The 26384-nt window shown below is 38.8% G+C and overlaps 1 pseudogene across 1 annotated transcript; it reads left to right on the plus strand.

Moving 5' to 3' along the window:
- Positions 1-354: 354 nt before the first annotated feature.
- Positions 355-25122, plus strand: LOC110055607 (uncharacterized; annotated as a pseudogene). Its single transcript, XR_016201844.1, has 3 exons — positions 355-613; positions 19128-19772; positions 20426-25122. The product of XR_016201844.1 is annotated as an uncharacterized LOC110055607 (transcript).
- Positions 25123-26384: the final 1262 nt, after the last annotated feature.

Here is a 26384-nt window from a genome sequence, read left to right on the forward strand (position 1 = left end):
CTGAAGAAGACTAGCGGTCGAAACGTCGGGATCTACATCTCAAGTGACTACATCATGAGACAAACGATAATACACTTTATTATTGCTTCTACCACGATGAATAACAACAACCTTTTCCTGGACAATGCAATAGATCTTACCGAATGGATTTCTTCGAGCTTGTGTTATTTTGGCTCACTCTACGACAGATTGTAAAACAAAAGGTTTCTGTACATTGTAGAAAAAATTCCGCGAAGATAAGCGTTTTCTGGTCGATTTTTTTTCCCACCGTTTCAGTAACTGCCCCGGGGCCTCGTTGTTGGCGTGACTTAAAAATGGCGTGACTCAACTCGCTGTTGGAGTGACCTGACGTTAGCGTGACTCAACGTTGCCATGAGAATTGTCAAGAATCCCAATGTCCCGGATCTTGTTATATGCTTAGACGGGGCCATAGTTTCGGTTTGACTGCGTTGTGCAACATTCCCCAGAGAGATTTTTCGTTCAGAACTCTAAAGTCTAAAGTAACTCTAAAGTTACAGAACTACACGAAAAAGCAAGAGGAATGGTTAGACGATAGTTGGCTCGTAACCCTAACCCGGAAGTTGAGATTCTGGTGTTCTGATCAGAAATTGCGGTAAGTTGAATTATTTACATGATAAACTTGCAATTTTTATTGCTTGTACTCATCGATTCATCTTTGGAACGCTTCCATTCTTTTGCTAGCCGTGCTTCAGTTGAGAAAAGTGTCATAGCAACTGGAATAATTTACATTTCTGTTGCTCTGTTCCCAGCCCTGTTGTCTGATTTCTCTTTGTAGACTCTGAGTTGCATGCCTATTCTTTTGGGATCTTCTCTATTTCACTTCCAGTTTATTTTAAATCATGTCAATGTCTGTTTGCCTTTCTGACATTTTGTTTAATTTCTTACGAAGAATTTCCATGCGAATAATTACGTGAACGTTTATCATACAGCTTCAGCTTTTTGCGTGATTATCAGTCAGCAACAAGCCGGGTTGTGTAAATATTTCGCTTAAAAAATATTTCTTCATATGTGACGGCAAACCAGGGTAAATAACTATTAGAAACTCAACAGCTTAGGAATGCTACTCTGGAATGTTACCCGGCATAGTGAATCGAACCCAATCGAACTGTTTTTTTAATCGAACTCAACCGAACTTCATCGAACTTAATCCGTCGATTAAGATTGTGTTCGGTACTCGAACAGAATCGAACTCACACAAAAAAAACTGTACAATCGAATGTTTGATTTTCGAACTCTTGATTTTTGTAAAACTGGTGTTGAAAATAAATAATAAGATCTTGGAGACTCCAGTTTCTCCAGTATACCGGGAGTGAAGCATTTGTTTTTTGTAAACGCAGAAATTTCAGCGGAGAAATGGCCTCAGATGCGCTGTGGGTAGTTAGCATTAAATGCGTTGTAAAAGGCTACCAGCATTGCCGCTTTGACGTGAAAGAGGATGAAAATTTCGACGTTTTAAAGAAAATAGTTAGGAAAGGCTTAGCTTTTCGAATTGTAGGCAAATGCGGACAATTAGGTTTGTTTTGTTATTGAATAATCAGTGTAAAAAAGGATGAGAGAAAGCTGTTTTTGATGGGCTTGCTTTGTATGTATAGGTTTATAAGAGCTGGGGTACAGTAACGAAGCGTGCAGACCACATAACATAAGCCTTATTCAAGGGATCGGAATTTACTCACCGATCCAACTGAACGTGACCTCAATCCTTGGATTGAGTTCAATTGAGTTCACTTGCCGAACTCAATCGAACACAATCTAATTGATGGAGTTTGATGGAGTTCGATTAAGTTCGATTTGTTCGATTAAGTTCCATTGGTTTGGAAATCGAACTCACAAAGTTCGATGTTTGATTGCCAAACTCATTTGAATTCAATGCATGGATTGAGTTTGATTGAGTTTGATTGAGTTTAATTGAGTTCGATTTTCCAATGTTCGATTCACTTTGCCGGGAATGTTAGGATCAAGATGATCATCAAAATCACGGACACAGCCAAAAAATCGATTTTGCTAATACTTTTTATATTGATAGACCCTTGTACCAAAGTAAACAAAACAATGTTAGTTTGTTCTAATATTCTTTGGGGAGTAATTAAACACTGTTAATTCCGGATCAAGCCAAATTTCGATATTCGAAGCATCAAGATTCTGTATGATATGTATTTATGTACGTATGTTTTAGTCAGCGTTAGTCAAAAATTAACTGTGAATTTTCCTTTGGGATAATATTATATTTAGGGTCTCGACCAATTTATTGATGACATGAAAAGCAGATATTCTCTAGTTATAAATATTTTATGATTTTTTCTGGAAGACACCTTGTGGCTGTTTTTTAATAGCTCTGTAGTACCCTAAAATGACTGCTGAAAATGCTTGTTGGTACACGATTAAAGGCCCTGGCCAATAACTAGATGTTCACAGATATACAAGTTTGCAATTTTTTTGAGACACTTTTTAGTTTTGCGGTTACCCTTGCTTCAAGTTTGCTTATTTTCCAGATTTGCTGCAGCTGCCATATTGAAGTTAAAACGAAGCTGACCATCAAGAGACAATTGATCCCTGTCGAATAGTTCATTAAAAATTAAAATATGATAAGCGAAATTAAGATTAGACTTTATGGTTTCTGTCTTATCTAGAAAATTAATTAAATCGGAGGTTAAGACTCTAGCAGATTTATTTTTGTTTACATGAGAACTGTTGACACAAGATATTTGGTGTAGCATGAAGTTGATATCTTCGGTTTCATTTGCAAATCTCCTTTCTGGGCAGTTCAGTTATGTTGCTTTTACTTTTCAGAATATACAATCCATGGAAACTGTTTTCCACGACAAGCACTGATCAGATAATAAGTAACTTAGGCTATTTAGCATGTGAAACAACCTGTGTAAATATAATGTATCCATCCGCAGACTGTCGGCATGCTTCTCCAAAGATCAGTATCAGTACCTTTTTTATAAGAATGTTGAGGCTGAGACTAACCAAAATTTTAAGAACGTACTAAGAACATTCCTCAACCTGAGAGTCGATTAAGAATGTTTATATTTTGCTATTAAAATCTGTATATTAAATGATAAGCATAACATAATGCAGCTATCACTGTAAACCACCCCCCCCCAGAGGGGGGGGGGAAACATGGGACATAAGCCCTAGAGTAAAATGAAACAAGGATGATGCCCCACATATAGGGGACATATTTTCTGGTCAAGCCCCTACCAAATAAGGATAATGTCTCACATACAGGGGACAGACTTCAGAAGTGTGATTGAAATATTAATATTTTTTTTAAAGTGGTACTATCAAAACCAGTTTAAAAGAAAAATAAGTAGTCTATGAGAGGGAAAATGCTGTTTTCAACCACTATTTTCAAATACATGTATCTATTTTCATTCCAGAGATATTCAAGTTTTTAAAATATGCAAACTAGCCAAGGGATGAAGTCATACACTCACCAAATTTTAATCAAATATGACGAAGACAGATATCTCAGCCAATTTGTTCGAGAAATGTTTCATTCTTCGCAGTAAGATTCTACTAAATGTGCTCCACAATACAAGCTTAACAGTTTTGTTACCATGGCAATGTACTGGGTTCCAGACCTCCCCAATATTAAAGGCTTTTCTGGCCACCTTAGGTGTTCCATTTTGATATTTGCTAATGGTGCCTTATATGCATGATCCAGCAAGCATATAAATATGTTAGCTTGAGTTTGTGGCCTCGTTTAATGATTTTTGAGCTGAAAATCACTGACTATTGAAATCAAGTGGGTGGGGACTGGGAAGGAGTGAGTTGCCATGGGAACAAACTTTTTTATAGCCGTAGGTGTGTTTCCTGTAGAGCTGTTAGCCTACATGCAAGTTCCAATGGTCTGTGCTGCATTATATGATGTCATCAGTCATTAATTTGCATATTTTGCACACTTTTCAAACTTAAATATTTGCAAACGGTAAAGGTGTTTTTATTCTTTCATGGAATTCTATGTGATATACCTAAATTCTCAAGGAGTAAAAATTTGATCATAGCACCACTTTAATATCCTTAATTTTCCTGCAGGAAATGCACAGCCATTTTCCCTCTGGTACAGTGTTATCAATCCCTGCACTTAAAAAATGGTACCACTTCATGCTGCAATTCATGCTGTCACATCCTATCATGTTTTCATGATTATTTGGCTGTCCACAGGGACAAAGGACGCCATCTCCTGAATCATCATTTAATTCTGCAAAAATGTACAAATCCCCCACCCCTCAAGCTAAAGGAAAGCAAAGGACTAAAATGAGTTAATCCCCCACCCCCTTGAGCAAGGCAGAGAGTCAAAGCCCCCACAAAGCCCCACGCATGCCCCATGTTTCCTTGGGGTGGGGGGGGGGGGGGGAGGGGTTGGGGGTTATACAGTGACAGGTGCATAAAGGTAACAAAAAATGTAAAGTGACCCAAATACTTTGATTTTCTTATTGCATGAAACACCTCTCAGTTTGTAATAATCATCAGTTCTTATTTACGTGTATAACTGTTCCAAAATAACTTCCACACCATCAAAGTCATCAGGTGATAAAGTCTGAAGTATTAATTGTAAATAATAATTATCAAGGTAGTTGACCTTGATACCCTATTTTCTTAACGGCTGTAAAACCATACCCTTTGGGGCTGCACATACCGATATACATGTAGCCCGCCTTTGCAGTCAGGTTGAAAGACAAAAGAAGGCGATGAACTCAACCTGACATATTTATTTGCTTGCTGGGTCATGCAGATTGGGCACCATTAGCAAATATCAATTTAGAATTCAAAAGGTGGACAGAAAAGCTGTTAATATCGGGGAGGTCTGGAACCCAGTATGTTGCCACGGTAACAAAAATGTTAGGCTCATATTGAGGAGTTCTAGTTGAATTGTATTGCCAAGAGTCAGACATTTCTGATTCAAATTGGGCAAGATAGTTTGTTGACCATCCTATTTGATTAAAATTCAGTTGAGTTTATGATGTCATTTGCCTATCTTAAAGACTTGATCATATTCTAGAACATAAAGAGATATTTTAAAATAGTAAACAGCAATTTTCTTCTTGTACAGACTTCATGTCTTTGTTTTAAAATGGTTGAGATCCCAAGGGAAAAAAAGGCAGAAAGTTGAAGCCATCCTTGAACAATTACATGTATCTCAGGACATTTTTGCAAGTCGGATTCATTGCGTACAACAGGCATTTTTGGCACGTTAAATACTTAATTGTTTGAGGTACCAACGAATCCATTTTGTAGAAGCTGTAGGTGCACATATTATATTTGTATAAGGAACAGTTCTGAGTTGATTGTGCTGTCATTCAGTTGCAGAAGCATCAGACAAATAGGATTTAATAGTGTGAAACTGATTTAAAACTTGTGAGGAGCTGACTCGCAGTGCCTCCAATTATGACAATTTTGAAGGTTTTGTTCAAGAAAATACTGTAAACTGTCTCAAGTTGATTTCTCCTAAAGACAAACAAGTGAGAATTTTAATAAACGAACATCCTTGTCATATGTATGGGACTAAGGCCTTCCAATAGACAAAGTATGGGCAAATTTTGAGCTGTGTTTGCGATTTCTTTGATCCTTTACTGACATTTACTCTTAAGATAATGATCTTTATTATATAAAAGTCAGTGGTACAGTGTACACTGAGTGGTAACAAATTGATAAAAACAATATGATATATCCGAGTCACATGTGAAGATATGATACCCTCACATGCGAAGATATCACGTTTGATAACACTTCTCTCTTCTCCCTTTAATGACACTTAAATTTGTTGGTGTATGATTGAAACATCTTCGGATCTTCTTTGGTTGTCTTCGGCAATCTTTGGCAATCTGCGGAAAATGTTCGGAAAATGTTCGGAAAATGCTCGGAAATGTTCGTCTGGCCTTCGGAACAATTTTGAAAAATCTTCGAAAATCTTTGGAAAGTAGTTGGAAATCTTCAGAAAATTGTCAAAAACGGTGTCATCAGCATGTCTACATGTATATCATAAAAAGAACATTACACATTAGCGCAAAGATATGAATTTTATGTTCTTGTGGCAGAAGCAATATCTCACGAGTGAGCACAGTGAACAAGTGAGATATAGTTCTTGCCACTCGAACATAAAATTCATATCTTCTTCCCACCCTGTAATATCCTCTATGTATTGCGTGACATATGTAGAGACCATTTTCATATGATGACATCAAGTTCTTAAAGATCCAAAGCTAGAGCCACTAAATTTAAAGTTTTTTATCCTCATCAGGCATAAGAGGTGTGCAACATTTATATGTGAACAATTTTTCAGCTCAATAGCATCCTTAGTTTGGGAACAAGCGCATTTTGAATTTCATAGTTATGACAGTGCGTGACATAAAGTTACAATTGCCTTAAAAAAAGAATTTATCTCGTGATTTTTTCACACAGGAAGAGAGTTTATATAAATATTTGTTTGTTCAGTGCAGATAATCAGTTCCCTAGATAACCAAAGTCGGTGAAACGAAGTTGCAGGCCCAGGTTGTTCGAAACGTGGATAATGCTATCCACCGGCTAAATCACTATCCGGTGGATAGCTAATGGTTTGTTTTGTCAACACTTATTGCCCGGGTAGTGATTTATCCATTGGACAGAGTTATTCAGCCTTCAAACAACCATGGCCTGATGTTCACACTATTTTCCTGCCCCCATGTTGTTGGAATACAAGGTACAATACACCTACATGCGGCTCCTGATACTGGGCTCTTAGAAATTTGTGTGGAACATTTTGAAGAATTTCAAAAGCCTGGGATTACGCTCAGACCTAAAAGTTGGAAAAAGTGCCACCATTATTCATCTCCTATATTATTTTCTTGAATTGATCCCCTGAATAGTTTTCGAATTAATTTAAAATTGCATGACAGTGAAAAAGATCAACTTCTGGTTTCCTTGTGACATCATATTTCAAATTTTTAAAAATCACCTATTTTTCAATGTTTTTAGTTTTATCATATATAATAATGAACCTCTAGGAACTTGAAGTTATACAGTTTTAGCTAGAAAAGGTTCTTCATTTTGAAATTGAGAACATGCTTGAGTTCATTAGTTTTTGCATTGTGTGACAATAAAATGGCAGCCCAAGAAAGCTGCATTTTGCTAATTGTGCAGTCATTAGATTAATTAGACAAAGTACATGTACATGTTTCACTTTGTTGGAGCTCTAGAGTGATAATTTTTGCTTAAATAGCAAAACTTAATTACAAATGTTTATGTTACTTTGTGGCTGCCATATTGATGGTGTCTCCATACAAAGTCCTATCAATCTGTGCCAGGGTTGTTCAAAGCCCGATTAAGCTAACCCAGGATTAGCGAGAATTTTGATTTGAGTTTTGTAACTTTTTGGTGAGGTTTTCTGTTTATACTGTTTATACTTTATTTAAATTTATTAAATAGTAATACATGTAGTTTCAGCTTTGATGGCATGACAGTAACGCATGCTGCTTTTATTTTTATTATTATACATTGAACTCACTATCTCTTTTCTGATTGGCCAAAAGCGTACAGTGAATTTTCGAATCAGCACCTGGGATGTCATTTAGCGGGAGTTTACAGTGTAATACAAGTAAATCACGTCAAGGACACTCAAGGTCATGGGTAATCATGTCCTGTATGTGTACAGTGAATTTTTGAATCAGCACCTGTGACATCATCTAGCTGCAGTCTACAGTATATATTATTAAATTATTAAATTATTAAATCATGTCAAGGACAATCAAGGTCATGGGTAATCATGTCCTGTATGACTGTGGTGCATGATTTCTAAGAGTAAACATGTCAAGTTAGTATGCTTAGTGTTGCTTACTATCAGTGAAGAAGCAAAAAAAACATGACTTCCATTTTTTTCATTCAGTGTATAATAAAACGATTATTACGGGTAGATTCGGTTGTTGTGATATCCAGAATAATCAAGGTCTCGCTAAGGGTTGTCAGCCTCAGCCTGTGGCTTTGGCTGATAACCCCAACCTCAACCTCGAATATTCTGGATATCGCAAAGACCTCATTCAATAATTGTTTATTATTATACATTGAACTCACTATCTCTTTTCGGATTGGCTGAAAGCATACAGTGAATTTTCAAAATCAGCAGCTGTGATGTCATCTAGCTGCAGATTATACCATAATCATGTCAATTCAGGGACACTCAAGGTCACGGGTAATCATGTCATGTATAACCGTGGTGCATGATTTCTAAGGGTATTATCATGTCAAGCTCACGTGCTTTGTGTTGCTTGCCATCAGTGAAGAAGCATACCCATTTTTTTTCCGTTCAATGTATAATAAAACAATTATTAGATTTGGTTTTTGTGATATCCAGAATAATCAAGGTCTTGGTGAGGGTTATCAGCCTCAGCCTTTGGCTTTGGCCAGGGGTGGGGCAGAAGACTCCTGAAATTTTTGTATATGCATCATCCAACAAAAGATGATGTCAAATGCGGTCTAAACTGCGCTTTGCAGCTCGTTTGCCAAAGTGGGAAAATGGCATTTCGATTAGGCACGATTTCTCTCTAATTTTAAACTATCCGTTTCGTACTCTTTCATACTGTCAGGATAGGAAGATGTTGCAAGTACATTTCGTCGACTTTTTAAGCAAAAAATCTTGGAAAAAGAGAACAGTTTAGTATTGTTTTGAAGCAAAATAACCTGCTGTCATTGAATGGCAGATTTTACACATTTGCAAAGCTGATGTGGCTCCGACTTTTGGTTCTTGTTATTCGTGAGTTAGTGATAACTCTAAGTGCAATAGCCTATAATGTTAGCAACAACCTGGATGAACTATTGCTGGCCATAGTTTGTACTGTATACAATGGGAACATAATTACCAGAAGCCCTTTAGTTCTGAAAGTTGCTGTCACCAGAGCTTTTGTTGCTCTTGGCTCACATGCATTGGTAGAAGAGACAAGCTGGATCGCATGCTGAAGGTCAGTATCCCATATTCCTGCATCTGTTATTGAAGATTGTTGTTTTCAGTAAGATACAGTACAGGTATATTGGTACTTCGGGGTCATCGGTCTCTTTCGTGGCATGAATTAATTACTGTTGGTACTTTTAAATTCACTCATCAGGAAGCGTAAGGAACAGTTTAAAAATTTGAGGAATATGTTTAAGTTCTATTCCTCTTCTCATATCTGAGCCATCAGAGGGAATCTGCCATTGAAGTCCTAACATCAGGTCCTATTAGGGTGTTCAGGTGCCTCCCTAGTCACTCTTATCCCCCTATAAAAATCGTGGGGGTGTTCTTTGAGGCAACACACCACAGTAGCAGTAAGGCCCCATAGATTTATATGGTCTTAGATACGTACCCGACACAACTCTCCTCCTAAAGCATCTTTATCAAATGTTTATTCGCGAAAACGTTGTCCTGTAGGCTGAGTCATAGTTGACCCTGCACAATTATTCATAACCCAAATTAAATAATCAAATGTGCAAATATTCCTCTTTGCCCTCGGTCATTCAATCATAGTGGGTTTTGCCTAGTTAATTTCCTCATCTTTGGTACAAATTTCAGCTTTAAATCTTAAATCTAGGCATTACGTGACACTCATCACACTGAGAGTTGTCCCGGTTAGGCGAGCCAAACTGCTCAGGGCTGTCATTAAGGGTTGTAACCTGTAACACCTGTTTACGGCTGAGTATCCTTGATGAGCCCTTGATGAGCCCTTGATGCTACGGGTGAACTTGCCTGTTCTTGGTACAATTCACCCACAAAGTAACAAGCTGGTGATGGGTGTGAGGACCAATGCAATGGGTGACTCAAAACTTAATGACAGCCTAGTGCTGTTTATATGAAGAACAGTTGTCCTGTCTGCCAGGGTTACTCTGCCTGCCAAGGTAAGACAACTCACCCACCTGAGTTGTCTGGCCCTTCGATGGGTTTGCAATCTTCATGTGAATGGTTGGTTAAATTTGAAAGAAATAAGTCAAAAGTTAGCTTGGCCAGGGAAACTTGGGGGAAGGGTTGTCTCAGGTACCCAAGACTGTATAAACTGTGGCCTAAGGGCCATTCTAAATTATTTCCACACTCCCTCTTCCCCTGTTGATAAGAGCTTTTGGGGCTATGAAACTGTTATTTCTGCACTTTATCTCTTCTGTAGGTGGTAAATTTGACTTATCTTGTGAGTGTGCCGGGGTGGGGCAGCAGCGGGGGTGGGGGGGGGGGGGGGAATTTGAAATGGAATGTCTCTAGTCAGCTCTGGGTCCAGAAGTTGTGTGTTGTCCAACTGATTATGCAAACTATACTTTCCAAAATCTTTTTTGGGTAGGTGTTTGAGATGATCATCTTTACTACCATAGTGGAACCCCACCTTACAGCCACCTGTTAACACAGCCACCTCGTTTTTACAGTCACTTTATTCTGGCTCAAACAAAAGCTCAGTCAGTCATTTTCTTCTTAAAGAACCCCTTTAATATGGCCACACTGTTAATGCTGTTAGTCACTGTTAGTCAGATTTTTGTGGTCCGTTGGTGACCATGCAGATTAACAGGGTTCCACTGTAATTTAGAATTGGCAATATCAGTTGGTTGTTTTTAGAATACTTGTACCTCATAGAGGAAAAAGTGAATTTGAGCTAACCCACAAAACAAAATTCTGGTACATTTCAGGAGTAATTTATGGAATTTACAATGGGCATGCATCATTTTGATAGTGAAGTCCCATAACTCTATTATTTGGAGGTTGGTTATCCCCTGTCCCGCAAATTACCAAGGCTGATCTATCTCAGCACTATCTGTTATCTTCCAGTAGTAAACCAACATAGTACTTGCTGCCAGGTGCTTTATAAAAGTATAGCCCTCCCAGAAGCCTTCACAAAGTCATATCACCTGCTAACAACTTTTTTTGTGGCTGATTAAAATTTTGTACTAAATTGTACTGAACTGGCCCAGATTTAATATACATTTTGTTGGATTTAGTTCACATATTTTCAGTTTAAAATGCAAACACACATCAAGACTTTACTCAACCACAAAGTTACCTCTTGTAATTAAGTTATAATTCCCCGGTATCGCAGAGGTCATGAGTTCAAATCCTATTCACGCCTTTTCATGCTTTAATTTCACTTTTGTTTAAGTTGTGTATATAACTGCAAAGAGCAATCATGTCTTCACAAGTTACAGTAAAATCCTTCACTTAAGAACCTAGAATTTTCGAGGTCAGGCTGAAGAGTTTCTTATATTTTAGGGTAGTTTTTAGCAATTCAGGCTGATTAGCTTCTTAATAGGTTCTTATTTTTCAGAGGAACATCATGGATACATTTGTATATTTTATTTCATAAGATATTTAGATTTTGATTTGTCTGTATTGCCCTAGCCTGTAGCTTTATGGAAAACCTATTGAAACATAGTGAAAATCCAAAAAATGTAAATCAAAGAAAACATAATGATTATATATACACAATATTTTGTCAGAGGTTTTTCACATAATTCAAATCCAGAATTTAGACCATCGAAAGTGGAGTGATTTTTTTCTATAAGAAATACCTATTTTTCTTTGCCAGGCTGAACAGCTTCTTATATTTTTTAGCCTGTAGGTTCTTAAAACACTAGCTTCTTATATGCAGGTTCAGACTTATAATTTAGTTTATCTTAAAGTTTGTGACTAATTTTTTCATTGGTTGGTAACTTCTAGAAAATATCCATGTGCACTCCCAAGGAGGTTGTTGGAAATTCCAAGGATGGAATGCAGATATTTGAAAAAGGTTAACAGCATTTTTAATCTTTTGTGGAATTCTATGTGATACTCCTAACAAATTTCAAACAAGGGGTTAAAATTTGATGATATTATGATGTTATTAAGCATTGAGTTGAATTTATGCTGTTGGCATTTGTAGTTAGGTGTTGAAGGGAATTTTAGAGGGAAATTTGGTGTGTTTATGGAATTGTGGAAGCTCGGTGGCCTCATGGTAATTGCACTTGTCTCCAGATCAAGTGGTCTTGGTTCGAGCCCTGGCCGGGGTCATTGTGTGGTGTTTTTGAGCAAGACGCTTTACTCTCACAGTGCCTTTCTCTACTGGTACCCTGGTGTTTAAATGGGTACTGGTGAACTTAATGCTGGGGGTTAAACCCTGCGATGGACTAGCATCCCATACAAGGGGAGTAGAATTACTCCTAGTTGCTTCATGCTACAGAAACCAGGATAAGCTCCAGCCTGGTGGGCCATTTGGCTCTTATGCAGAATTTACTTTTGCCTATTGAATTGACAGAGGTTGGTTTTGTTATTGCTTTTGTTAATATCTTCTCTAGTTTTGAGGCAGGGTGATTGGTGGCAAAAGCAAAACTGTCAATATCCTCACTGGCCTTTGGTTAGATGTTTGTAGGTTTTTGTCTCTGACAATGTAGGTCAATCTAAGTAGTTGCACTGTAACATAGTAAATGGTTTGAACCCAGGAGTATCAGTAGTTTGTATAGTGTGATCATCCGGGCGAGGGTAGTTCTGAAAAGAACTCTTGTTGGTGACTGATGTTTCGACAACCTGAGCAGAAGTCATCTTCAGAGTCAAGTGAATAGTGTTTGTCAGTTGATGTTATAAGTTTGGTCCGTTGAACGTGATTGGCCAGTTAAGCCATGATGGTATTGGCTGAAAGACTCGTGTAAAGTCAGTGATTGGTCGGTTTGGATCTGTCTATTGTTAGTCAAATTGGTTGGTTTTTGGTCCGTCTATTTTTAGTCAAATTAAGTCGGTCTGTTAGAAGTCTGTCTACAACATCCGTGTAGCCCACAAGCCTACAACTACGTTACAACACTTACTGACTAACGTTAAAGACAGGGACGAACCTAACAACAGACAGGGAGCAGTTTACAAGATCAAATGTTCCGACTGCCAGGCTTCCTACATTGTTGAGACTGGCAGAAACCTTAACAAACGAGCCACGAGAAATGGTGATGCCAATAATCACATTGCTCCACATCATCAACTGACAAACCACAACATTGACTGGGACTCTGCCCAGTGCTCAACCTACAGTACCAACTATTTTCAACGACTGACTCTAGAAAGCTGGTACACTAACCTAGAACAAACACCTCTTAACAGATGTCAACAATTACCGGCACCTTGCAAACGACTTATCCACGACGGAAGCGAAACCGATAAACAGACTTCTAACAGACCTCATACCAAAATTATAGTAGTTTTATGGCTCAATGTTTTACCTCTGCTTTAATTTGTTTTAAAACCAGTATATTTTTTTAAACCAATTTAATTCTATCAAAGGGGAAGGGGAAATCTAAGAGCAATAATAAATGTTGATCAACAAATATAAGGAAATGCTAGAAATGTTCAATGATTACTTTCATGGCCTTAAGTGGAGATGAAGTGGATCAAAAACTCAGAGATCTGATATTTGGATTTAGGTCTGTACAAAATGAGAAAAAGATCATATAATTGTTAGTATGTGAGTATTATGGTAATGTTGGGGGTTGAATGGGATCCTGGCTATGGGAAAGTAGGAATATGTGCTGAGGGGGGGGGGGGGGGGGCAGGTGGTGTGCTTGGGAATTTTAAGAACTCCTCTGAAAGTGAAAACAAACTGCAGACCTGTTTGAAAAGTTTAAAGCAGAGGTAAAAATTATACATTACATCTTGTTTATTAAGGTGGTAAATGGGCAATTACTCACAAGAGAAATACAAACAAGTCAGAAGCACTGAGTTTTTCTTCAGTTTTCTTCTGAATTTCTTTTGCTAAACTAAAAGTATTTTTTTTTTGTTAAGATAACATTTTTACACTGGACTTTTGCTCTGAAACCCTTTTGTCAGGTCATTGCTAACAAACATTTTACTACGGAGAAAGGTCATTACTACAATCGTGGACTAAAGTCCTTAGGACACTTATGTGATGTAACGAATTATCTGCGTTTTAGAACTGAAGTTTGAAAAAAACGCTGCTATATCCTTTAAAAGCGCGTTGCTGTCCCCCCCCCCCCCCACCCAACACAATGTTGAAAATCAGGTGAAATTGCAGGTACTAGTTGTTAACATTGTACGGGGGGTGGGGGTGGGGGGGCCGAAGTTAGGCAGGTGACGTTGTATTCGCGCCTGGCCTGTGCGCAAATGCGCCGAAAGAGCAAATTTGTCCCAAGACTTTTGTCCATGATTGTAGCAAATTATATTGTTTTACATTTGTCTAGTTAGTCTTCTTGTAACTGATGGAAGTCTCTTAAAAGTTCTCGATTGATGTTTAATTTTAGTGAATGTCTCATTTAGGGTGAGTCATTGAAACGATAACATGATAAATTTATGTTTGTCTTTTCTTAGGTGGTTACCTCCTGGCCTTAAGCTATACACCCCACACAGGCATACAATTGCAATGCCATGATGTAGATGATGCAACCTGCTTTTCCCATGTTTAACATACATGTAAGAGTATCAGTGGACCTGTCCAAGTGTGATTTCTCTACTGACAATGGAAATTACAATAAAGATATGAAGCCATTCTGTTGTGATTTTATTCCTTGTCAGTAAAGTGCAACCTAACCAAAAGTTGCATTCTGTAAGAGGTTTACAAAAATTAAATGGAAAATTTCACTACATCAACTTTATTAAGTTAAGTACTCCTGTCTCCAAAATGTATTTGGTATGTTGTCGTACTGGTAAGAATATAATTTGAAAATTTTTTATGGGAAATGTTTTCATTTAAAAATGCAGCTCATACACAACAACAATTATAATTCTCCTTTCTGTGGTGTTTTCTTTTGTGTGAAAGTGTGAAAACAGATTCTATTGACCAACATGATATGTAAGTTAAAAAAATATTTCATTTAGTAGCTTTTCTGAAAAATAATTGTTGTTGTTTTTTCCTGTTCATTTTTTCCTTGAACGTTTTTATTTTCCTAATAAACGTGGCTTGTCTAAAGCCGTGTTATGAACGTTTTTAATTAGTTTTTTCCTAACTTTTGTATGTATATTGTTAGATTTTTTAATTCATGTTCTTTTTAATATTTTATATTTCTCAATTTGTTGTTATTTTTATCTAGGTAATTTTTAAGGACCCTTCTGTAAACCACTCTACTGTGATGTTGTTATCCTCATTAAAGATTTCTACTTACTTACATACATTTTAAGATAAAAGCTAGCCATAAAAACGATGTTTTGATTTGATTTGATTTGATTTTGAGATCATTTGCAAGGTAAAAAGGTGATTTTTGTATAGTATTTGATTTTTTTTGGGGGGGGGGAGGGGGTCCTTTTTGAGAATTCCCCTCGAAATATCACAAGGTACAAGGGAAGGGACAAACATATAAGTTAATGTTAAAATGTTATGTTTTCATTATCACTTTGGGTCTCTCTGTGAAGCTGCAAAGTATGGTTATACTGTTGTGGATACTGTTAATATCCATTTTAATTCAAAATACAAATGGAATTTGCAGTGATATTCATCATTCAATCCCTTGGCACTGTTTTGTTTTTTAATAATTGTCTTTTTCCATAAACAATAATTTGAACATCTTTGTTACACAAGGGGGAGAGGGAGAGGGGGGTATTATACAAAGTTTTAAATGGGGAGGCTCCATCTCAAGGTCCATTATCTCTTACCCTTTTGTATACATTTGTACCATTTTAATAGAAAAGGCACCTCTTTTGTAGGCCTTTATTGGAACTTAGGTTGATGACATTTAACACTGTTGAAACAGAAAATAAATATGATTATATGTGAGAAAGAATCACATGTTCAAATTACTGAATCGCCATTAAAACTATCCTCTTGCTTTTTTTTAAGGGGTTCATGGCATATTAAAATTTGATTTTGCCGCTCAGCCCGCTTTTTTTACCAGATGTGACGTCATTTTTCGTTAGATGATCTAGATACACAAAAAGTGCCAGGCGCGCAGAGTGTTCTCCCCCGCCCGTTCCCTCGCCCCTGGCTTCGGCTGATAACCCTTACCTCGACCTTGATTATTCTGGATATCACAAAAACCTCGACCAATATAATTGTTGATACATCTTCAGAAGTGACGGTTATAACTATAACAAAAAGGCACTGGCGACAAGCTAAAAAATAATAACAAAATTGATACTTCCGGTAGAAATTAATAAAGGAACAGCTTCTCACTGCCAACGTTTTCATTAAGTGAGTCACTAATCAACAGCGTTTCTTTAATTGTACAATGCAAGTCGGACTTTCCAGTAGAGAGGATTTCAAAATGGTGAAATCCTCTCTGAACCATTTCTGAACCATTTTCAAAATGGTTCAGATATGTAGATGACAAATTTTCGTTGTCGAACGATGAAAATGTGTCATATACATATATCTGAACCAAATGAGGGACAAGAATCAACATTAGTCACCCATTTCGACAGTGAAGCCACCGCTGCAAGGTTTCTGCATTATCACCAGACACCTAATATCAACTTCACAATGGAACTTAAGAAAACCATACGGATCCCATTTTTAGATGTCCGCATCAAGCGCAATCTCAACACTTTCACAACAACAGTACATTACAAAACAACTTTCACTGGCCTTTACACCAAGTGGGACTCTTTCACTCCTAGTAGTGTAAAATCGCTTTAATCCGCACCCTACCCTATCGCTATTTACGCATCTGCTCGAGTTCCTCCTTATTTCAGTCGACTCTCTTTTTGATTTAAATAAAACTCTCTCCTTCAAAGTGGTTACCCGAGAGGCGTACTTTGTTACTAATGTTTTGAATAGACCAAAGAACAGATCTGCTGAACCTGCCACTACTGTTCCAAAGAAAGATGTCATCTTAGTCTTACCTTTTAGGTTTCCAAAGCGAAGCTCTTACGCGACGTGTTATTTCTTGTATCAGTACGTTTTATGGATTTGTCAATCTTAGGGTTATTTTCCAAAATGCTTCCTAGATTAAGTCTTTCTTTCCATACAAAGATCGGTTCAGTCGCTCTCAAAGATCTAAACTAGTATACGAAGCTAATTGTTGGGACTGTGATTCGTTCTATGTCGGCAAAACCAAACGACGATTGCGTGACAGGACCGAACATTTCAAAGCTCTTACACAAGATGGTCACGCCTCCGTTGTTGTAGACCATGTCATCTCTATCGGTCACAACATCAAATGGGACCATTTTGAAATCCTCGCTACTGGAAAGTCCGACTTGCATTGTAAAATTAAAGAAACGCCATTGATTAGTGACTTAAAACCCTCGCTTAATGAAAACGTTGGCAGTGAGAAGCTGTTTCTTTATTAATTTCCACCGGAAGTATCAATTTTGTTATTAACTTTTAGCTTGTCACCATCTCAGTGCCTCGCTTTATTTTTAAAGTTATAACTTTTTGTTATAGTTATAACCGTCACTTCTGAAGATGTATATGTTGTAAACATACGATAGGTCAACTTAATACAGTTAAGTTTTTTAGACCATGCGTTGTCTATTTGTAATGTTTGTAACCGCTGTTTGTTTTCTTTTTCTTATAAACGAGTTACTTTTATTTCTTTTTTCTACGATGTTTTCTCTAGGAAACGCTTTATCCGTGTTTATATCAAGTTTACAGAAACACTCCTGAAGATATTTCGGGTTGGGTCGGGGTTGGGGGGGGAAGGAGCAGTAGAAACGTTCACCTGCAGCTGCCATCTCTTAAAGGGGCACTACCATGAACATGACTTCGAAAAGTCAAAACCTCATTGATGCAAACCTTTGTTAATGAGCTGGTTGCACTTAAGTGTTATTAAAGAGTGCCATAATGGGTCTCTCATGTAAAAGGTCTCAAATTTTGATGTTGTGTCAGAAAAATGGCGAAAAATTATTGGAATCACGGTTTTTCAAGCATCCAAGGGAAACAAAAATTGATTCTTGACTGAGGTGAGGAGAACGTCTTTTCGAGTTCCAGTTATCGGGAGGTTCGAAAAATTGAGGGTTCGAGAAATCGGGATTCCACTGTACTAACAGTTTTCTCCCCCTTCGACAATTCACTTAGTATTCTTATCTTGCTTCTCTGGGAGCATTTCTTCAATGAGCGGAGGACTACTCGATCATAATTTTAGCACTGCTCGGACCAAAAATGGAGAAAAGTGAGAGTGTCCATTTAAAGTTCCATCCACTCTTGTTCTATTTAACAATTAGATTATGAGCCAGCTCGAAATTTCCATCGATTTCTTCACAAACACTTGAAAACACAAAGAACGGCCGCCGTTTTCTTAACAACCGCTCACTGCTAAGCTAGTTACAAGCTACAGAAGAAAAGATAGCGAGTAACGAGGCAATTACTTGAACGGATTTCGTGAGAGCGAGTAGATTTTGTACTTAAGTTTTACAGTATAAATCTACTGGCGTTCTATCGCGAATGCCATTCTCTGATTGGCTACGCTGCTCACTATCTATTAAGCAATTAGATTATTCGCTCTCGATTTCTATCGCGTGATAGTTGACGAGGGCGCACTATCACGCATAGAAATCGAGAGCGAATAATCTAATTGCTTTAGTATAAATCTACCAGTCGTTCAAAACTTTACCTAAACACTCTTCACAGACACCTCGAACTGAAAACGCAAAGAAAAGGCCGTCAGTTTGTTAACAAGCGCACACCGCTACATTACTGACTATGCTACTCACCATCTATCACAGAATAGATAGTGAGTAGCGTAGCCAATCAGAGTACAGCAATCGTGGTAGAACGCTTGTAGATTTATACTAATCTGTGTCGGATAGTGAGTAGCGTAGCAGTGTGCGCTTGTTAAGAAAATAACGGCAGCTTCTTGGCGTTTTTGAGGTCTCTGTGAAGAGGATTTAGATAAAGTTTTGAACGACTAGTAGATTTATACTAAAACAGTTAGATTATTCGCTCTCGATTTCTATGTACGATAGCTGATTCGGGCTGCGCCCTCATCAACTATCACGCGATAGAAATCTCGAGCTGATAATCCAATTGTTTAATAGAAACACTGGGTATATTTTCTCACTAGAAGATCAAGGCACTTACTTACCTTGATCTTATTTTCATTTTCTATACACATGTATATTATTAAACAATGATCAATGAACCGAAGAGGTTCTGAGTTATCTTAAATCTTGACTGTCTAGCTAAACTTTTCGTCCGAAATATACGTGAAGAAGGAGACCTTGTAGACCCTGAGTTTAAGTCGTTCAACCGTTTCAGTTGTTTCTTGCTTGGTTGTAGGAACTCGCCAAAGTCAGCTCGTACTCAAACTGGGGACGATATAAAAAATTAAAGGCATGGCCTCCATGTCCGGGACATCTCTAGAGCAGCGACGATGGTTAGTGGTGGGTATTGCTCTGCAAAGTGTCCTCACTCCATGCCTCAGAGATAAGATTCAACTCGAAATGACACCATTCTACCAGCATATGGTGCGAAACTTTGGATTACACAAGCAGATGTTTGCAGCTTATCAGAAAACAATTCCACCAAGCACACTGAAGCTGAACTATGAAAGCATCAACAATAACGCTACCCTGCATCGAAATCCGCGTCACTATGACTACTGCGTGAAGGATGAAGTGTCTCTGGCTAAGTTGTTTATGAAACCTTTCATGGCGCATTTCAACGCATTTGACAGTTCCTTTGACACGTCCGCCGTCCTAGCCGTTCTTTGCGAAGCTTTGCCATTCGCTGCCGTGAAACCGTTTGCCGAGGATGTGAGATCTAAAGTACGCAATGAATGGGCTCATTGCGACTTCGCAGAATGGACCGAAGCGCATTACGATAATTGCTTCCACCTAATGGAGGCTCTTGTCAAAAACCTGGCATTTGTCCCCAGCGATGAAACGAGAATTCTTGGTGAGCTCCAATTGTGGAGGAAACAAGGTATGGTAGGAGTACAACAAAATTGTTTTCTTGATTATACATTACATTTTTCAAGGCTGCAACTGGTACAGGGATTTTTCTGCATTTTAGTACCTTCCCTGTAGAGTAGGTTGCATCTATGCCCGAGGCTGTGGTAGTTCTAACATTTGAAAACAGTTGGAGAAGAGGTAGTTCAAATCCATGCAAGGCGTTTAAAAGTGGACAGATGAGTTAAAATACTGTATAGAATTTGTCATTCGAGCTTTAACTTCTACAAGTGCTATATGTGTTTTCGTTCTTTAACTCATTCTCTAACAATGTCACACTGGAGTGGGAATGTTATGATCATACTTTTTGTCTTGAACAATTCTTATTTTATGTCACAGAAATTCAGGGCAATTGTTTAAGTGGTATCAGACTCGATTGCTGCCAGTTTTCCATAATTATATATAGTGATTACATTTGCTATCAGCGTGGACTAGGTTGACTGGCAACATGTGTTACTAGCCAGGCAATTTTGGAGCAGTAAAGGTAGTTTAAATAACATCAGCAAATAGTGTTTGTACCTGGCTACGTAGTTTTGAGATCAGTAGCGGTTCAAACAACCTTGGGACCTCTGAAATTTACTCTGTGTCTTTTTTTAATGTTGCGGCTGCCTTTTTCCCTTCAAACAGGACTAGAGATTTGCCTTGGTAAACCACTAGATGACACTCTTCTTAACCTCGTACACAATGAAATACAAAGACTTTATCATTCGATAGATGTTTACAGGGAAAGGGAAGTTAAAGATGTAGAAAATGTGTGCTCTACTCTGGCGTCATTGAAGTCTGAGTTTCAAAGGTCCATAGTCTCCCTCGAAAAGGAGCAGTCTAGTCTGCAGAAAACTTGCGAAGACCTTAAGCTCTGGCAAGATGTAATTCAGGAAGAAATAGCTGTGAAGGTCAAGGAACAGAAAGAAATTCTTAGGACATCGGAATTACACTTGCAAAGGCGACAGGAACAAGTGGAGAGCCTCTGCAAAACAATGGAGGTCAAAAGGGCAGATATGCAAAGGGATCTGGATGTACTTAGGACTAAGGTGGCGAGTTTATCATGTTCAGAAGATACCAAAAAAGTTATCTTTGACGCCCCGGAAGAAAGCAAATGGTTTACGGGACGAGAAAAAGAGGTCGATATCCTGGAAAGATATTTTCTATTCGGGAGTGGCGGGGGATTAAAGATGGCAGCCATTTGCGGCCTTGGTGGATGTGGAAAGACCACCTTAGCAGCTCACTTTGCCTGGAAACACAAACCAGAATACGATGGAGGCGTATTTTGGATTTCCATGGAGGATGATAGAAAGTTCGAAAACTCCATGAATGATATGGCACTACGTTTGGGAATGCTTGCAGATTCCTTTGATTTAACGCTGTCTAAGGTGCTAGAGTGCCTTTCCCAGCGAAAGAAGCCCTGGTTATTAGTTCTTGACGATGTCGACCAGTCAAGCCTCTCTGATCAAATGCGCAAAGTTTTATCAGGTCGTTGGAAAAGACAGGCAAATGGACAGCTATTGCTAACGACAAGACGTGAACCTAGGGAAGTGTGTGATTTATTGGACATTGAGCCTTGCTGCTGTGTTGAAATGCTTTCTTTCTCCCAAGACGAGGCAAAAACATTTCTTGTCAACCGAAGTGGCATTGACAATGCTACAGGAGAGAAAGAAGCTTTAAATGCGCTGGTGCACGAGCTTGGCTGTTTACCCCTTGCTTTAGAGCAGGCTGGTGCCCACATGAAAGCTCTTCAGTGTTCCATGAGTAAGTATCTTGAGGGGTACAAAAGTCAGCGATTAAAGTTACTGAGCCAGCATCCTGCAAAGCCATCATGGGAATACGAGTCCCAAAGCCGCCTGGCGGTTCATACTACGTGGCTTATGAACTTTGAGTATGTAAAGAATTCACCCCATGGAGAAGTCGCATCTTCTTTTGTGCAAGCTTCTGCTTTCCTGGCACCTCATGAAATTCAAGACGAGCTAATCAACCTCGAATTGCTCTCCGTGGAGAATACATCTGGCCAAAGTATCAACCCTCCTCTCATGAAAATGCAAATCATGGAAATTTTAACCAAGTTTTCACTTTTTCAGAGAAAGAGCGCCAATTCCCTTTCTTTGCACCGCCTAGTCCAGGAAGTCGTTCGAAATAGAATGAACAGTGAAGAAAATGCCGTGTCATTGCTTAGAGCGATTCGACTTCTTCATCGCTCTTTTCATGATTGTCCATCGCCAGACGAAATCCTCACAGATGTCGTCGATAGTGTGCACGAACGGGCATCTGCTTCAGTGGCTGATCCTTCTCGGTTCTACTTGTGGTCCAAGTTAACCAGTCATGCTTCAGAGTTACAGCATCATCTCAAGTCCTTACTAGATAAACAAGACATTGAAAGAGGAGTTAAAATACTGGTTTTAACAAACGAGGCATCCCGTGTTGTTTACGAAAACGCTGTTAAATTAGGCGTCCATGGTCATCAAGAAGAAGCCAAGGAAGCAGAAAGATTTGCCTTTCAAATTTTGGATTCGGGCACAAGTCAGTGCACTGCCCTTTCGCTCGACCAGCTGAGAAAGCAGTTTCCTCATACTCTCCCTCTTTCTCAGGTACTGCAGAAAATTATCTTGTACTCATCTCAACCTCCAGTTGACAAGCAGAAACCTTCAACTTTTGAAGATCAGCAGATTGCTAACATAGATGAACTCCGTTTACAAGGAAACGCGTTCTTCAAGAAAGAATGTTTCAAAGAAGCAATCGATAGTTACACTAAAGCAATGGAACTAAGCAACGGAACAAACACCCCAGATCCACGTTTACTTAACAACAGAGCAACCACCTACCTCAAGCTAGGTAATTTTGACAAATGTCTTCAGGACTCTGAAGATTATATCAAAATTATGCCCAGTTGCTGGAAAGGATACACAAGGAAAGCTGTGGCTCTTAATAGACTTGGAAGGAAGCAACCTGCTTTATCCACTGCAGCCATTGCGTTTTACACTGATGTTAGTTGTTGTCGTCGTTATAAGACTTTCAACGATGAGTTCAAAGATCTGGATGGAAACTGGGAAGTTATCGACTCAGAAACACTGAGAGATGTGCTAGGACAAAATGTCCATCCCAGTATAACGAGGAAAGTTTTATTGGTGCAAAATGGTCAGTACGAGATTGATTATGTCGAGCTTTCCGATCTCAATATAGTTGCAGTAGAAAGTGTTCCAGCCGTTACGATAAGAAGTGAATCACTTAAACTCCACAATAGTTGTTTTTTTCAAAACATCAACTTTGAAATGAAGCAAAGCATTCTGGTCGAGAGTGAGGCAAACGTAGAATTTGAACGCTGCAAATTTCATTGTAGCTCAGTTGACGAGCCAGCAGTCTCAGTTCAGGGAACGGCAAAATTCCTTGAATGCAAAGTAAGTAACAGCAGAGGTGGTGGGATAAAAGTGCAAGGATATTGGTCTTTGGCTTCCTTAACGAAATGTCACGTTTGGTGAAACGGAAACAAACCACTCCACTCGTCTGGAATTAGCGCATTAAATGGGGGAAATCTAATGGTTCACGAATGTCACGCTTATGGAAATACTGAAGGAATTCACATTGGTAATCCCTTTGGGTACTTGCCCGAAGTGGTAACAATTAGTGATTCCAAAATTTACGACAACAAATACGAAGGTCTTATTGTGGCCGGAAATTCAAATACCCTTTCAAATGTGACAATAAAAAGAAATAAAATTTACCACAACGGAGGACATGGTTTTCGTGTGTCCTTCCTTAACGATAGACGTTCGTTACTAATTTTCCAGGAAAACACAGTATTTGAAAATTTCTGGTGGGGAATCTGGGTACAATGCAATTCTGGCGGTTACTACAAATTGAACAAGATTTGTAACAACAAGATGGGTGGTGTAAGGGTTGGCAAACGAAGTCCAGGAATGCCGGCCTGCGTGGTAGAAAACAATGTTATTCATGATAACTGTGGGCCAGCTATTCACGAAGGGCTACGACACTTTGAACATTATTCTTATCCTAAGGAATTTCAGAAGGAATTCATGAAGCAACTTGAAGAAAGGAGAATGGCGCTATTAAGAAAGGCTCCGATTGTGTACTTGGACCGAGAGGTTTTCCTACCCAACACGGTGTCAGCAAAGTTTATGTCCAATCAGTGTTTTCAAAATGAGAGTGGGATGACCAAATTACAGACGGAAGCCTTGCCAATGAACTGTGCTTTTTGCTTTCGAAGTGGGTGCCAATTGAAATGTTGTGCGCGCTGCATGACAACAAGGTATTGCGGGAAGGAATGCCAAAGAATGCACTGGGGAAGGCATAAGTACCTCTGTCAAGCCAAAGGTCAAATATGCACCGTCGAAGTTTCCATTCCTGTTTGTTCTTATGGCAAGAGCGGAGTAGCGCATTCTTCAACGAATCCAGGTTTGGAGCCAACGGGCCCAAACTATGCATCCCCTCCACCAAGAAACAGAAGTCGTTTTATTGTGAAATTGCAAACGTCGGAAGGATTGCTGAACGGTGAAAGTCTTGATTATAGAGGATATGTAAGTGATGAATATGACTCAAACAAGGCTTCTATTACTATTTATGATCGAAGCCGCCACGTTGACTTTATTATTGCTGGTCAGCCACGTCTTTATCATTTGATCATGGAATGTGGAATGATGGGCTCCAGCATGTACCTCGCCAAGAAACTGTTTTGCTGGGCGGCGTTTAAAGATGGCAGAACTATTCGGATATTCACTCACGAGTTTCCACCGGTACAAAAATGGTGAGGTGTCATTCACTGCGCACTACATGTAATTATACAACTATTATCACTTAGTCGATGGCGGTTTCTCTCGTGAAGATAGCTACAAACCGTCAGCAAAAAAGGCGAGCCTTTGCTTTCTTGCCTTCTTCTCTTCTCCAGAGAAGAATTGTGGTTCAGACTGCAACTAACCATTTGCAGAAGAAAGAACTACAGTGTGACTTATGCTTCTGATGCTATTCAATGCACTTGAACTTTAATTTAAGTAGTTCTGTTTTTTTTAATGTATCCACTAAGGATGTATATATATATTATAATATCGATTGTAAGAAATCGAATGTAAAACCCTAACGCCAGAGTAGTAAGAGTGGGAAGATTATTTCTTCACCTTTTGACGGACAGGGCATTTCCCTGTGACCACTTTGCTTCTTATATCATTTATCTCCAGTTTGAAGGGTAATTATATCAGCTAAAGAAGTTTCACCCAATTTTGTGCAAGCAAAGGAAACTACGTTCGTGTCCAAATTGATGGAAACCACATCTTATGCTATCTGCGAGAATTTTTCTATTTTAGAAATAAAGAAATCAAACTAGATTTACCGTCTGTGAATGTGTTCACTTTTACCGTTCATTGTTCTGAAACTTGACTGTACTGATATCGAGACACTAGAAACCGTAATCTGAGTGTTTCCTCTTGTACGATGTTAACTAGGGATACTTAGTTTTTGCAATAGATGACTCAATCCTGGTAATCGATCACAAGAACAGCCGCATCCCGGTTGACATAACCAGTGCAAATGTACAATAAATATAAATTACTTCATGGAAAGTGCGCGCGTACGGTATTTACGCACGAGTTGTTGACGTATCAGAAAACGTACGAGTGAGCGTAGCGAACAAGTGAGTTTTCTAATACAAAAACAACGAGTGCGTAAATACCGTACAAAGCACTCTCCATGCTGTAATTTGTCTATTTTATACTTACTGAGATTTTCACCCTCAACCAGATTTTTACCCTTCATTCGGCAGAACAAACGTCAAGTTAACACACATGTAAGATGAGGGTTCTGGCGCAGTGGTTCTTGCGGGTTTTCCCCGAATCCCGCCACCCCAACCACCCGGGATTCGGGGAAAAAACAGCAAGAACAACTGCGACCAGAACCCTCATCTTACGTGTGTGTCGCAACATCATAAAATGAAATCGCGCGAGCGGTCCAGCGAAGCTGTAATGTCTGTAATCAATATAAGCAGATGTGGCGCACAAATACTTTTTCTTGAAGAAATGCCTGCACTGATTATGTACAAAAATGCGCCAGAATTTTTTCCTATTGAAGAAGTATATGCACATGTATATACGCCGAGATGGCAGCCGCACAATCAAGCAACTGCCAACTTTCTGATGCTACTCAAAACCTATCTCCAGAGCTTCACAAGTGCGAACTTTCCTATGCCATTCAAAACCCTACCTCCAGAGCTTCGTGAGATAATTTACAAGGAGTATCTCGCGATAAAAAGGAGGCAAAGAAAGGAAATGGGCTGGGACAAGGTACACGAGCATATTTCAAAACTGCCCTTCTGCCATTACATGCAGCAGATTGTGCCAACGACAATTTGCTTTGAATATGCGAACTGCCGTTTCGAGGGATGTTGTTTCCCTGTTTCGAAAGGGAGAGAACTCTTCATAAAGTATCGCTAAACCCACCGATGGAGTTAATTCCTCTCATAGAAAACAACATTGAGTACAAGAATTTTGTAAAAGTATGCTCCTGGACCTATGATTGGCACGAGTGGTTCCTTTTTGGCAGGGAGCGTCAGAAAAAAGGTGGGTGTCTACCAGTAAAAACCTCATCAGCATCA

Source organism: Orbicella faveolata, unplaced genomic scaffold (assembly GCF_042242905.1).
Source record: "Orbicella faveolata isolate gen_17 unplaced genomic scaffold, um_ofav_v1 contig_35, whole genome shotgun sequence".
NCBI lineage: Eukaryota > Metazoa > Cnidaria > Anthozoa > Scleractinia > Merulinidae > Orbicella > Orbicella faveolata.